Below are 15,974 nucleotides of genomic sequence, written 5' to 3'. Positions count from 1 at the left end.
ATTGAGCTCCATACTGCATCGCCGTCCGCCTCCCAAATGTTGTAACAATGTGGACAGGGTTCCGTATTGCTCCGTAATGACGTGATTGGTTGATCGTAGGTGGGGCAGGAGATCCTGTATAAACACAAACTCACTTCATTGACAAAAGCTATGCGCTGCACCGCAAGAAGTATGAATGCATTGATTTCTGCAGAGGCCGCATCACTGCACGGTAACAGATTGACCATGTAACGCATTTTTTTATTTAACTAGGCAAGTCAGTTAAAAACATTATGTTTATTTATTTACAATGACGGCCTAGGAACACCAGGGGCAGAACGACGTATGTTTACCTTGTGAGCTCGGGGATTCGATTCACCAACCTTTCGGTTATTGGCCCAACGCTCTAACCACTAGGCTACCTGCTGCCTTTAATGGGCAAGACTAGCATATAAGGACACAGCTGCCGCATAAACTGAATAGCCAAAACCCAAAACTGAATCTTACCTTTACCAAACCATTAACTCTGAGCTAATTTGTTTGCTATCGGTTTGGGTGTCAGGTGTGTCCTTAAAGCCCTTTCCCTGTTTAATGGACGTTTGAATTGGAGCTTCCTGGGCATTATGGCGCTTTCAAGACAACTGGTCCACTGTTCAAGACAACAGAGAACTCGGAAAAAAAACAAGCTCACACTGGGACAAATATTTTTGAACTATCATCCAACATGGAATTCCGAGTGGGAAACTCCGGCATCTTTCTAGAGCTCCGATCTGAAGATAACCGACGTCATGATTTGACCTTGTTCTTTTCTGAGCTCCCATTTGGCTTGAAAGCACAATGAAAGCTCAGAAAAAACGAGGTCATATGCTATAATGACTTCAGTGATCAGATCGGAAAGTAGGAGCTCTAAAGATGCTAGAGTTCCCGACTTGGAATACCATACAAAACTAGTTTTCCTAGTCAGAGCTCGTTTTCTTCCTGAGTTCCCAGTGGTCTTGAAAGTACTGAAGTCGGAGATTTCCGAGTTTCCAATTCCCAGTTGTTTTGAACACGACAATAGAGGAGGCGCATTATACTTTATTCATCGTCGACATCTTTAATGCCTCGTTCAACTACTACTCGGAACGTGGAATCTCAAACATTCCTGACTTGAACCTGGTTGTAGTTACAAGCGTACCACGTTTGAATGAAAAAAGAGTCGGAAATGTCAGAGTTTCCTAGTTCCAACGAGTATATGAACGCGGCATACCGCACAGATACTGGGGCAAGCAAGCAATGCCCACGCTAACATACTTCTACTGTATGACATATCATTTGAATATGCCAAATAGCTCCTCCCCATTTTCCTATTGCTACAGCGTAGTAGGGGTTGGACTGGAGTAGAGCACATTACGTCCATAATGAGTCGAGACATGAAGGAATTTACGAAACTGTAGTTTTACAAAAATATCGTGGGTCACCTCAGGGACTCGAGCTATTCAACTCATTGTCCAGATGTGACTGTTTCAGAACTGTTATGTCAAACATGAAAAGACAAAGTTCATGGCAGGAGGATATCGCCCGAAACTTTTCCAGACTATTTCAAAGAACTAGATCTCAAGAACCTGAGAAAACAGAGGAAAGCAACATCAGGTTTGAACCACAAAGTTAACATTGTAACAAATAACAATCCTACTTTAGTGTAGTGGCTTTCCAGCTTCTAGTTTTGGCAACAAAACCGTGCTTGAATATGATGTGAAGCACGAGGGCGAGAGGTTTTGCCGGAACGACAGACTGGTCGCAATCTGTTACATTTTCCATCTACATTGTAACTTCTCTCGAAATCTAACATTATCATTCTGTTTCTATGTAGGCTATCTTCTTCGCTGTTTTATATCTATTAACTACATAGCCCATTCATAAACTCTAACTATCTTTAGCACCTATTGATGGAGGTATCTTCCCGAGGGATTTTTGTTGAGGCCCAAAGCTTGCTCCAAACGTTGATACTCATCGCTCGATGGATGGTTTTGGAAACATACCAAACGTATATTTCACATCAGTTATATAAAAAAACCTAAATGTTACATTCTACACACCTTTATTGGGTCGGTGTTCCCACGGCCATGTTACAGCGCTTGTTTAAGAAGACAGAGGTGACCACCTGTGCTATTAGGTATCTAGCATGCTCTGAACACCTGTGTGAAAACATAACTGGGGAGGAAAGTCAACTGGAGGCACACAGCATATGGATCTGTGCAAATCAGATGCAGTAATTGCATATGTTTTATTTGAAAGATGCTGCAATGTACGGCACTTTTCATCCTTGCCTTTCATTCTGCATTTAGTAATAGCAATTTAACGGCATGTAGCCTAATGGTTAGAGCTATGTGCCAATAACCAAAAGGTTGCAGGATCGAATCCCTGACAAGGTAAAAATCTGTCGTTCTGCTCCTGAACAAGGCAGTTAACCCACTGTTCCTAGACCTTCATTGAAAATAATAATTTTTTCTTAACTGATTTGCCATGTTAAATAAAGTTTTTTTTAAAAATAGTGTGGGGGAGAACCAAAAATCCAACAGGTCTTCTGCAGTATAAAACTAATGTGCACCTCTGGTTAATTCTTCTGACCTATTTTTTTTCTTTCTCTCCCATCACCAGTGACCAGGATAATCCAGTCAGCAGCAACCTCAGCAGTGGGACCAATGAAGGGGAAACATCGCTGCACCAAGAAGACCTGGAGCTGTCCAAGGTATGGAGGTTAAGCAGAGCTGACTGGTCAATCCATATCTGGTGCCCAGGTAGCACTATTGCTTCAGTCCCTCTCCTTTCCCCATCCTGGGCTCGAACCAGGGACCCTTTGCACACATCAACAAAAGTCACCCATGAAGCATCCGTTACCTATCGCTCAACAAAAATCGCAGCCCTTGCAGAACAAGGGAAACAACTACTTCAAGGTTTCAGAGCGAGTGAAGTCTCCGACTCAAATGCTACTAGCGTGCATCGCTAACAAGCTAGCCATTTCACACCGGTTACACCCATAACTGTGTACAAGTAAACAAGGCTTGCACAGAGAGAACCTGTAACACTAACAGAGCTGCTGTCGAATGCGGAGTAGAACAGAACATGCAGCATATGCTGAAAGTTGTATGAGGATGATTACATAAGAAGTGGCCCAAGGTTTGTCTTGAAGCTCTTGCCCTCAGGCTGCTTGTGTGTGTGTGTGTCTATGTGTGTGTTGTGCATGCACACACGCATTTGTTTAATACAGTAGCGTTAAGGACAGTAAGGGATCTCACCATCAACCAGAGCGGTTTGGTTTTGCAGTCAGGGCTGTGGGCTTACATTTTCCATAGCCTACTCCTGGCAAATTATAATGCTGACCATGGTACAGTATATTATTTGCACGTAACCAGAAATAGTTCTAGCATAGCTTTTAAAGTCAGCTTAACAACAGGATTTGCCCCTGACTCAAGTGGTCCCCTTTATAGTAGGTCTGACTTGAATACCATTTCTGTAGCCACCGTTCTACCAGACATCCTCCAGCCTACAAATACTTGCTTACAAGTTTCTGGGAAAATAAATACACTGGGCTCGTTAGGCTATCAATCAAATGGAGAATTATGTCAGGCTATACTGTATGTGCTGCCCAGTTGAGAGAGGGAAGGGGCTCATATTTCCTCTGCTGAATCGGTCTCCCTCGCTCTCTCTCTACTGTAAATAGTATTGACTTGGGTTGGTCTTGCTAAACAGACATTTTGAGTGAATTGGTGAGTTTATCATTACCTGAAATAAGTGTCTTTGTGCGAGTGACTCCACCTGCCCAGACCTCAGCTTACATCAACAATGTCATGTGACTATGTTTGCACGTGCCTACATGTGCCAAAGCTCTCTGTCGATGTGCCTATGAAAGTGTGTGTGTAGGGGTGTGGGGTTCCTAATGTATGAGTATACAGTATATAATGTAGAAGGATGTGTGTGTGCACTCGCATGACTCATGGTCAGAAGGAGCTATATTAGGAGCACTCTATAAAGACTCCAGAGTTTGGGAATGCTGAGAAGTCTTGCTACCGTGGCTTGTCTAGCAATACAATCCCTCGTCCGAAGTGGAAGGTCAAATTTTTAAATGTGAAAATATGAACAACCAAATTGCATTCATAGCCTTGAATATTCTCTTTACCCCTTCATCTCCTCCTCCTCTTGTTCCCCTTTTTCCTCCCTTCAAGCTGTCCTCCTCTCTCATATGGTTCCGCATTAGCTGCTAGCCTCTTTGTCTGGACTGAAAATACCCCTTTAGTCATGTGCTTATTGGCTATGCTTAGAACTCTGTTGTTGTGTTAAGTAAAGTATCTATCCCTGGCAGTCAGACATATTTTGTGTCTCACACATGCTTAGCCTACAGAGGGTGGAAAATACTAAGACTGAGAACCAGCATCATTGTGACTAGAACCTAACCAATAATAAACACCTCTATGAAGGGTACCTACTATAAGTACCTCATAACCTATTCATACACATTCATAAGCGGTGCGTAAGTATTTTAAAAATGTTTACACTCATGTCTACACTCGCGAGTTGACATTTCCATTATGTCACCTATAGTAAGTATACTGCAATGACCAGTGTTGGGTGGCTGACTTTTATGAAATGCCTATGATTTTCTTGTGAATGTGTTATGAAGGTATCATGACATCATTATGTAGGTACCCTTGAAATAAAGAGTTACATACCCCTCTCTCAAACAGAAAAGCAACATTGGCATCTTTCCTTATTTTCTATTTCCTCTGTGTTAGATCTTAGCTATAGCATGCTGAGTTTTCCTTGGCTTGTCACCCTCTTCCTGTGTTAAGGCTGTTGTTGGAAACATTAAGTAGGTCAACGGCAGCAATAGAAAATAGGAAGCTGCTTTTCTCCGTCAGTTTGTTGGCTTTGTCAGCGTGCCAAACAAGCAGAGAATGGGCTCATCAAAACACGTTCCCCCACCTCACGGCCGGCCACCCTCCCAGCCCTCCTGCGGAGCGTCTCGCCACAGAAACAGGTAGGGAGGGAGGGAGGCAGGCATCTGTCTGTGATGTCTGGGTGCGGGATATACAGTAAGGTCCGAAGTTATTGACACCCTTGATAAAGATTAGCTATAATGACTAAAATAAATAATTCAAGAAATATTCTATATTGTATACTAAAAATAATTTGGAAATTATATTATTTTATTACAATTGCTCAGAGAAGAGATTTTGTTGAAATCCCAGACCCAAAGGTATGGGTCAAAATGATTGACACCCCTGAAGATTCTTATAAATGAAGTAGTCCAAAGTATAGTATTTGGTTCCATATTCCTATCATGTAATGACTACAAACTTGTTGGATGCATTTGTAGTCCGTTCTGGTTGTGTTTCAGATTATTTTGTGCATAATAGAAATGAATGGTAAATGATGTATTGTGTAGTTTGAGTCACTTTTACTGTAAGTAAGAGTAGAATATGTTTCTAAACACTTCTACATTCATGTGGATGCTACTATGGTTATAGATAATCCTGGATGAATTGTGAATAATGATGAGTGAGAAAGTTAGAGGGTCAAAGATCCCCCCAGATATAATAACATCCCCTGTTATTGGTCATGGTGAGAGGTTAGCATGTCTTGGTCTTTGGATCTTTGAACACAACCAAAACTAACTGCAAATGCATCCAACAAGTGTGTAGAGTCACAAGCTTGTCATTGCGCGATAGGAATATGGGACCAAATACTTACCTTTAGACTACTTTATTTATAAGAATCTTTAGGGTTGTCAATGATTTGAACCCCTGATTACTTATTAAACCAAATCTATTTATCTGAGCAATTGTATTAGTATAAAATTATATAATTTCCCCCCGAAATGTAGCATACAATATAGCTCAGTATTTTAATTATTTATTTTATACAGTCATTATTGCTCATCTTTATCAAGGGTGTCAATAATTTCGGACCCTTCTGTAGCTAGCGGGCTCATCAACTGACTGGCTCTACTAGATGGTGAGGGATTTGTGACTAAAGGTGTCCGCATAAATGGGTTCAGTTTTCTCCTAGCAGAACTCGGCTAGGCGACGCAACCGTCTGTTCTCGCATACTCTCTAAAGACCTTTACTTGATTACATTTTTTTTTATTAGTTAAAGTTAAATCAAGAAATCTGTAATTAATGTTGACATTTTTGCCAAGGAAGTCTCGCAATCTTCCATCTAACTTAAGATGTTTGGTGCAGTATTTCTCAAGTGAAAAAATGGGCATGAAAACAATTCTCCTCTTGTTGAATGGCAAGACACAGTACCGGAGGAATACATGGGAGTCCAGTAGTGCAGGAGTGACAGTGAGTCCAGTGACGGCCAGAAGGAATGGTGGAGGGATCGTAGAGTAGGTTTGTATCTCGGTTATGAGAACATTTGGGACAGTGAGGACTATTTATGTCTCCTCTATCAGTCTAGAGAAAGTGTCTGGCCTCAGTGCCCTGTGATGACCTGGACTCACGCCTTCACAAAAAGTTTTATTTCTATAAAGTGAGCATGTCTGGCAATGTTTTTGACTTCGAGAAGGCCAGGTCATGGTCATGGTATTTTTTTTTTTTTTTTTATATATATATTTTTTAAGAATACTTTTTGGGTGTATTAAAAATATACGTTATGCGTCAGATAACCATTTAATATTCATTTTATGTAAGTTTGTGAGTCATGGTGCAGTGCTTAATCCTATCCCAACCAAGTGAGAGAGACATCCCCTGTCTGTTGGTCTGTGCTCATCCTTTGTGATGAGCTGGAGGATAATTTAATGAGGAGAGGTTCAGTTAAGGCCTCCCTGTGAAGGGTGAGGCAAACACAGTGATACCAGAGCTAGTTTACTGGTTGGAGATGTTCCAGGAGAGGCATTGTGCTAAAGGATCACAGGCTTTATGTTCTAATAATTCTAATATTAAATGTTAATATAAATAGATTTCAATTATATAAATATATTTAATTGATATTCTTTCATAATGTTCTCAGAGAACTAGATGGTGAAAACATATCCAATCCTTTTCCTGCTAGTGTTCTTGAAGGAAAAGGAAACAGAAGAGAGGAGCATGCTGTTGAGTATTGTGATACAAGCCCCCTGCCTTCAGATACTGCCTCCAACCACTCTAATCTATTGTGTCTGGACCTTGACAGCAGCTGTCTGATTTGGTGACCCTAATTCTGCTCCCTTCCCCCCCAGCCCCCATTTCTTAAGATTTGTCATGTTAAAATCTAGTCTGGTAGCACATTACTTTGTCTTCTTGTGGATACTGTCATCTCAAGGCAGGAAGTGAGTAGCTGAGGAAGTAAGAGAAACCACAACGTAAGAGAATGCTCTGGTTGCTGATTGGGCAAAGAGTGCAGGATGTCCATACACAGTGCCTTCAGAAAGTATTCACACCCCTTGTCTTTTACCACATTTTGTTGTGTTACAGACTGAATTTAAAATGGATGTAATTGATAATCTTTGTCACCGCCCTACACACAAGCAGGTATTCTAGCGGTTGAGTGTTGGGCCAGTAACCGAAAGGTCGCTGGTTTGAATCCCAGAGCCGGCAAGATAAAAAATATTCCGTTCTTCCCTAGAGATTGGCAGTTAACCCCGAACAACAACTGCTTCCAGGGCGCCGATGAAGTGGACGTCGATTAAGGCCTCTCTGAATCAGAGGTGTTGGGTTAAATGCGGAAGACACATTTCGATTGAATCCATTCAGTTGTGCAACTAACTAGGTATTCCATTCCGTTCCCCATAATGTCAAAGTGGAATCATGTTATTTATTTTTTTACAAATTAATAAAAACTTAAAAACTGATGTCTTAAGTCAATAAGTTTTAAACCCCTTTGTTATGGCAAGCCTAAATAAATTCAGGAGTAAGAATTTGCTTAACAAGTCACATATTAAGTTGCATGGACTCTGTGTATCATGACAAAAGGCGAGACCCAGATGCAGACACAGGAGGCAGATGGTTGGAGTCTTACAATATTTATTAATCCAATAAGGTAAAGCAAGAGAATGGTCGTGGACAGGCAAAAGGGTCAAAACCAGTTCAGAGTCCAAAAGGTACCAAAGGGCAGGCAGAATCAAGGTCAGGGCAGGCAGGTTGATCAGGCAGGAGGGAAAGTAGTCCAGAGTCAGGCAGGGGTCAAAACCGGGGAGAGTATCAAAAAAAGGAAGAACACGCTGGCTGACTTGACTAACATACAAGACGAACTGGCACAGAGAGACAGGAAACATAGGGATAAATACACTGGGGAAAACAAGCGACACTTGGAGAGGGTGGAGACAATCACAGGAACAGGTGAAACAGATCAGGGCGTGACACTGTGTGCAATAAAGGGAAAGGGGGTGCCTAGTCAGTTGTACAACTGAATGCATTCAACTGAAATGTGGTTTCCGCATTTAACCCAACCCCTCTGAATCAGAGAGGTGTGGGGGGCTGCCTTAATCAACATCTACGTCTTCCTGGGGAACAGAGGGTCAACTGCCTTGCGCGGGGCAGAATGACAGATATTTACCTTGTCAGCTCGGGGATTCGATCCAGCAACCTTTCGGTTACTGGCCCAATAGTGTTTTAACATTATGTTTTCATGACTCTCTCATCACACACATCAAATTTGATCAAATCAAATTTTATTTCTCACATGCGCCGAATACAACAGGTGTAGACCTTACATTGAAATGCTTACTTACAAGCCCTTAACCAACAATGCAGTTTTAAGAAAATACCTATAAAAATAATTAAGAGATAAGAATAACAAATAATTAAAGAGCATCAGTAAATAACAATAGCTGGGCTTCATACAGTGTGTCAGGACAAAGTGAATGTGCCGGAGCAGGGCTGTCGATAATTGAGGTAATATGTACATGTAGGTAGAGTTATTAAAAGTGACTATGCATTGATAGTAACAGAGAAGGTCTGGGTAGCCATTTGATTAGTTGTTCAGGAGTGTTAGAGCCGATTTGGACATTTTTGTATAAAAGACTGAACATACCGAGCTCCATGTACATTTGTGTAAATATATTAAATATTAATGTACTTGATGAAATATTAGGTACTTACCTTTTATGATTTATATTTACCTGATTGAGATATATTCATTTGTTAGTGTAATTCAGTTTTTGGCCCTTCTCTCTTGCCCATTCATTGTATTGTGGTAAGTGTGTTAGGATAAAGGCAGGAAGTTGGGCCTTTGGGGGAGGGAGTCCTTTCTAGATGCGGGAGCGTATAGTTTTTTTGACCATACAGACATGCATACAGACAGGTCATATTATGTATTTTCCATATCAAGTAATCTATGCTTTAAGTTGATTGGATAATCATTTATTTGTTAGATATAAGAAGAATAAACATTTCTGTTGCACTATATCCCTGGATGTCATTGAATGTTTGGCCGTTTGGAAAACTTGAGTGTGGACTATGCGTACCAAACGACCCCGCTTCAGGCTTGGGCAGTGGCTATAGTAAAGAGGAAAGGAAGCTATTACAAGGAGTCTTATGGCTTGGGGGTAGAAGCTGTTTAGAAGCCTCTTGGACCTAGACTTGGCGCTCCGATACCGCTTGCCATGGAGTAGCTAAGAGAACAGTCTATGACTAGTGTGGCTGGAGTCTTTGAAAATGTTTGGGCCTTCCTCTGACACTGCCTGGTATAGAGGTTCTGAATGGCAGGAAGCTTGGCTCAGGTGATGTACTGGGCCGTACGCACTACCCTCTGTAGTGCCTTGCTGTCGGAGGTCAAGCAGTTGACATACCAGGCAGTGATGCAGCCGGTTAAGATGCTCTAAATTGGTGCAGCTATAAAATCTTTTGAGGATCTGAGGAAGTCCCTCAGTCGAGCTGTGAATTTCCAACACAGATTCAACCACAAAGATCAGGGAGGTTTTCCAATGCCCCTCAAAGAAGGGTAGATGGGTAAAAGTAAAGAAACCTGACATTGAATATCCCTTTGCGCATAGTGAAGTTATTAATTAGACTTTGGATGGTGTATCAATACACCCAGTCACTACAAAGATACTGGTGTCCTTCATAACTCCTGACATTGAATATCCCTTTGCGCATAGTGAAGTTATTAATTAGACTTTGGATGGTGTATCAATACACCCAGTCACTACAAAGATACTGGTGTCCTTCATAACTCCTGACATTGAATATCCCTTTGCGCATAGTGAAGTTATTAATTAGACTTTGGATGGTGTATCAATACACCCAGTCACTACAAAGATACTCTGTCATAACTCTGTTGCCAGAGAGGAAGGAAACCACTCAGTGATTTCACCATAAGGCCAATGGTGACTTTAACAGTTTAATGGCTGTGATAGAACTGAGGATGGATCAACAACATTGTAGTAACTCCACAATTACTAACCTAATTGACAGAGTGAAAAGACGGATGCCTGTACTTAATACAAATATTCCGAAGCACGCATCCTGTTTGCAGCAAGGCACTAAAGTAATACTGCAAAAGATGTGACAAAGCAATTAACACTTTCCTGAATACAAAGTGTTATGTTTGGGGCAAATCCAATACAACACATTACTGAGTACCACTCTGCATATTTTCAAGCATAATGGTGGCTGTATCATGTTATAGGTATGCTTGTTGTAATCGTTAAGGACTGGGGAGTTTTTCATGATGAAAAATAAATGAAATGGAGCAAAGCACAGGCAAAATCCTAAAGGAATACCTGGTTCCGTCTGCTTTCCACCAGACACTGTGTCAGAAGGTGAGTGTAGCTGGTGCATGAAGTCAGGCGCAGGAGAGCAAAATGAGTGAGCAACGTACTATACTCAAAAAAAACACGGTAAACAAACACACTTGACCAATAACCAACGGTAAATATTACACACGGGTGAAAACAGCACCCGTTGAAAAACCAGCCATCATGAACCGAACTGAACATAGAAATAATCACGCACAACAAACATGGGTGTAACAGAGGGTTAAATACATGAACATGTAATTGGATAATGAAAACCAGGTGTGTAGAAAATAAAGACAAAACCAAGGGAAAATGAAAGATGGATCAGCGATGGCTAGAAGACCGGTGATGTCGAACGCCGCCCGAACAAGGAGAGGGACCGACCTCGGCGGAAGTCGTGACACACTGGGAGATGAATTCACCTTTCAGAAGGACAATAACCTAAAACACACTGCCAAATCTACACGCGATGCTTACCAAGAAAACAGTGAATGTGTGAGTGGCCAAGGTATAGTTTGGACTTAAATCTACTTGAAAATCTGGAAATGGAAATACCTGAAAATGGTTGTCTAGCAATGATCATCGAATAATTTGACAGAGCTTGAAGAATTTAAAAAAGAATAATGGGCAAATGTCGCACAATCCACGTGTGGAACGCTCTTAGAGACTTACCCAGAAAGCCTCAGCTGTAATCATTGCCAAAGGTGCTTAGGGGTGTGAATACTTAGGGGTGTCTTTCATTTTTAATACACTTTCAAACATCTGTAAAAAACATGTTTTCACTTTGTCGTTATGGGGTAGGCACCAGTTTTGCCCGCTGGGAATAGTTCAATGAGATTGCTTTGATTCGTACATTTTATGCAGGGTATGCCTGAGTGGTATACCGGGGTATTTGAAAAATCAATTGTATGATTTTTTTAATGCCGTCAATACCAGCAAAACTGTTTCTTTTAAGTTTTCAATAGACTCAAATATTTGTAGCTACTTTTTCAGTTAATTTCTGCAGACAACTGGTGTAATACATTAGGAGATAAAGCAGATTGCGTTCTTCATTTCACCTGTCACATTATTTTACATTATGAAAATTACCGTAGTTCTCTAGATCAGTTGACCCAGTCACATGTTCATGTAAAGCGCACAACGGGAGAAAGTGGAGCTGGTGAGTCCATAGCGTTTTATACAGTGATTTAAATAGTTTTTCCCCCCTCATCAATCTACACACAATACTCCATAATGACAAAAGCAAAAACAGGTTTTTAGAAATGTATGTACAGTGGGGAGAACAAGTATTTGATACACTGCCGATTTTGCAGGTTTTCCTACTTACAAAACATGTAGAGATCTGTCATTTTTTATCATAGGTACACTTCAACTGTGAGAGACGGAATCTAAAACAAAAATCCAGAAAATCACATTGTATGATTTGTAAGTAATTCATTTGCATTTAATTGCATGACATAAGTATTTGATCACCTACCAACCAGTAAGAATTCCGGCTCTCACAGACTTGTTAGTTTTTCTTTAAGAAGCTCTCCTGTTCTCCACTCATTACCTGTATAAACTGCACAGGTTTGAACTAGTTACCTGTATAGAAGACACCTGTCCACACACTCATTCAAACAGACTCCAACCTCTCCACAATGACCAAGACCAGAGAGCTGTGTAAGGACATTAGGGATAAAATTGTAGACCTGCACAATTGTAGACCTGGCTGGGATGGGCTACAGGACAATAGGCAAGCAGCTTGGTGAGAATGCAACAGCTGTTGGCGCAATTATTAGAAAATGGAAGAAGTTCAAGATGACGGTCAATCACCCTCGGTCTGGGGCTCCATGCAAGATCTCACCTGTGGGGCATCAATGATCATGAGGAAGGTGAGGGATCAGCCCAAACCTACACGGCAGGACCTGGTCAATGACCTGAAGAGAGCTGGGACCACAGTCTCAAAGAAAACCATTAGTAACACACTACGTCGTCATGGATTAAAATCCTGCAGTGCACGCAAGGTCCCCCTGCTCAAGCCAGCGCATGTCCAGGCCTGTCTGAAGTTTGCCAATGACCATCCGGATGATCCAGAGGAGGAATGGGAGGTCATGTGGTCTGATGAGACAAAAATAGAGCTTTTTGGTCTAAACTCCACTCGCCGTGTTTGGAGGAGGAAAAAGGATGAGTACAACCCCAAAAACACCATCCCAATCGTGAAGCATGGAGGTGGAAACATAATTATTTGGGGATGCTTTTCTGCAAAGGGGACAGGACGACTGCACTGTATCGAGGGGAGGATGGATGGGGCCACGTATCGCGAGATCTTTGCCAACAACCTCCTTCCCTCAGTAAGAGCATTGAAGATGGGTCGTGGCTGGGTCTTCCAGCATGACAACGACCCGAAACACACAGCCAGGGCAACTAAGGAGTGGCTCCGTAAGAAGCATCTCAAGGCCCTGAAGTGGTCTAGCCAGTCTCCAGACCTGAACCCAATAGAAAATATTTGGAGGGAGCTGAAAGTCCATATTGCCCAGTGACAGCCCCAAAACCTGAAGGATCTGGAGAAGGTCTGTATGGAGGAGTGGGCCAAAATCAATGCTGCAGTGTGTGCAAACCTGGTCAAGAACTACAGGAAACGTATGAACTCTGTAATAGCAAACAAAGGTTTCTGTACCAAATATTAAGTTCTGCTTTTCTGATGTATCAAATACTTATGCCATGCAATAAAATGCAAATTAATTACTTAAAAATCATACAATGTGATTTTCTGGATTTTTGTTTTAGATTCCGTCTCTCACAGTTGAAGTGTACCTATGATAAAAAATTACAGACCTCTACATGCTTTGTAAGTAGGAAAACCTGCAAAATCGGCAGTGTATCAAATACTTGTTCTCCCCACTGTATGTATATAAAAACAATGGAAATATCACATTTAGGGTTGTTCTGTTGGAAGGTGAACCTTCGCCCCCAGTCTGAGGTCCTGAGTGCTCTGGAGCAGCTTTTCATCAAGAATCTCTCTGTACTTTTTCACGTTCATCTTTTCTAGTCTTCCAGTCCCTGCCACTGAAAAACATCCCCACAGCATGATGCTGCCACCACCATGCTTCACCGTAGGGATGGTGCCAGGTTTCCTCCAAAAGTGAAGCTTGGCATTGAGGCCAAAGAGTTAAATTTTGGCTTCATCAGACCTTGTTTCTCATGGTTTGAGAGTTCCTTAGGCACATTTTGGCTAACTCCAAGCGGGCTGTCATTTGCCTTTTACTGAGGAGTGGCTTCCGTTTGGCCACTCTACCATTACGGCTTGATTGGTGGAGTGCTGCAGAGATGGTTGTCCTTCTGGAAGGTTCTCCCATCTCCACAGTGGAATTCTGAAGCTCTGTCAGGTGACCGTCGGGTCTTGGTCACCTCCCTGACCAAGCCCTTCTCCCCCTATTGCTCAGTTTGGCCAGACGACCAGCTCTAGGAAGAGTCTTGGTGGTTCCAAACTTCTTCCATTTGAGAATGATTGAAGCCACTGTGTTCTTGGGGACCTTCAATTCTGCAGAAATGTTTTTGGTACCCTTCCCCAGTTCTGTGCCTCAATCCTGTCCCGGAGTTCTACAGACAATTCCTTCGACCTTATGACTTGGTTTTTGCTCTGACATGAACTGTCATATGTGGCACCTGATATGTGTGTGTGTGCCTTTCCAAATCATGTCCAATCAATTGAATTTACCACAGGTGGATTCCAATTAAGTTGTAGAAACAAGGGATGATTAATGGAAACAGGATGCACCTGAGCTCAATTTCAAGTCTCATAGCAAAGGGTCTGAATACTTATGTAAATAATGTATATCTGTTTTTTTATTTTTAATACATTTTCAAACATTTATTAAAACCTGTTTTTACTTTGTCATTGTGGGGTGTTGTGTGTAGATTGACGTGGAAAAACATTTATTTAATACATTTTTGAATAAGGCTGTAATGTAGCAATGTGGAAAAAGGGAAGGGGTCTGAATACTTTCCGAACGCATCTCCATAGGCCTTTAATTGCTAGTGTGACAATTTTACCACATTGTCATTCATAAACATGATACCTTCATTGTAAAAGTTTTTTAAAGAACATTTGTTGTTCCTTTATCAGTACATTGGATTTTAAACATATCAAATTGTATTTGTCACATGCGCCGTATACAACAGTGCGTAGACTTTACTGTGAATTGCTTACTTACGAGCCCTTTCCCAACAATGTAGAGTTAAAAAGTACGAAAAATGTCCTAAAAATAACAATACCAAAACTATATACAAAGAGTACCGGTACCGAGTCAATCTGCAGGGGTATAAGGTAGTTGAGGTAATATGTACATGTCGGTAAGGGTAAAAGTAGCCAGGCAATCAGGAAAGATAATAAACAGAGTAGCAGCAGCTTGTATGTGTGTGTGTGTGTGTGTGTGTGTGTGTGTGTGTTGGCGTGTCAGTGTAGTGTGTGAGTGTGCATAGAGCCGGTGCAAGAGATTCCGTACAAATAAAAAATGGCTCAATGCAAATAGTCAGGGTAGCCATTTGATGAACTGTTCAGCAGTCTTATGGCATGGAGGTAGAAGCTGGAGTCTTTTCGTCCCAGACTTGGCACTCCGGTACTGCTTGCAGTGCGGTAGCAGAGTATTTGACAATTTTTAGGTCTTTCCTCTGACACCACCTACAACTTTATGACCACTTTTATGGAATTATTTTCATTTTACCATGAGGCAGGAAACATTTTCAATTCTACAGCTAATTTCCTGCAGTTCTACGTATTTTGTCATAGGGTGGAGAGATGTTTTCATTTTTTAATGTGATAGCTGAGCTAACAAAGTTAGCACAACTGCTAACAAAACTAGCACAAACTAATAGTGAAATCATGTAAACCCAGTTAGGTAAATGCTAACAAGCAAAAACGAACAAAACGAATTGCAAAGTCTGGCAGATCCAGCTCATAAAGTTATACAGCATAGCTAGTAGTTACTGAATGTCATTTTCGGTGAGTGTGGACATTTACAAGCTAAAGGGAACGAGAGAAATTAACAAAGGTTTGATGCATGCTTGTTTGGGGGTGGAGTTAATTAGAATAATAGCCAGTGTGTAGAATAACACCCAAACATGCAAAGGAGAATATTACATTTTTCTACCTTTGTGTACCTATTTAGGATACATCACCATGAAGTGAATGACGTTCATATTACACATTTCTGTATAGTACAGATCAAGGACCCATGATGTCATTCTGTTACCTTCATTCTATTATCGGGTGTTGATCCACTTCACTTACTCTAGTTCAATAACCAAAATAGAT

Source organism: Oncorhynchus gorbuscha, linkage group LG16 (assembly GCF_021184085.1).
Source record: "Oncorhynchus gorbuscha isolate QuinsamMale2020 ecotype Even-year linkage group LG16, OgorEven_v1.0, whole genome shotgun sequence".
In the NCBI taxonomy this organism is placed as follows: domain Eukaryota; kingdom Metazoa; phylum Chordata; class Actinopteri; order Salmoniformes; family Salmonidae; genus Oncorhynchus; species Oncorhynchus gorbuscha.
The sequence above is the reverse complement of the archived record's forward strand: the minus strand, read 5'-3'. Positions refer to the sequence as shown.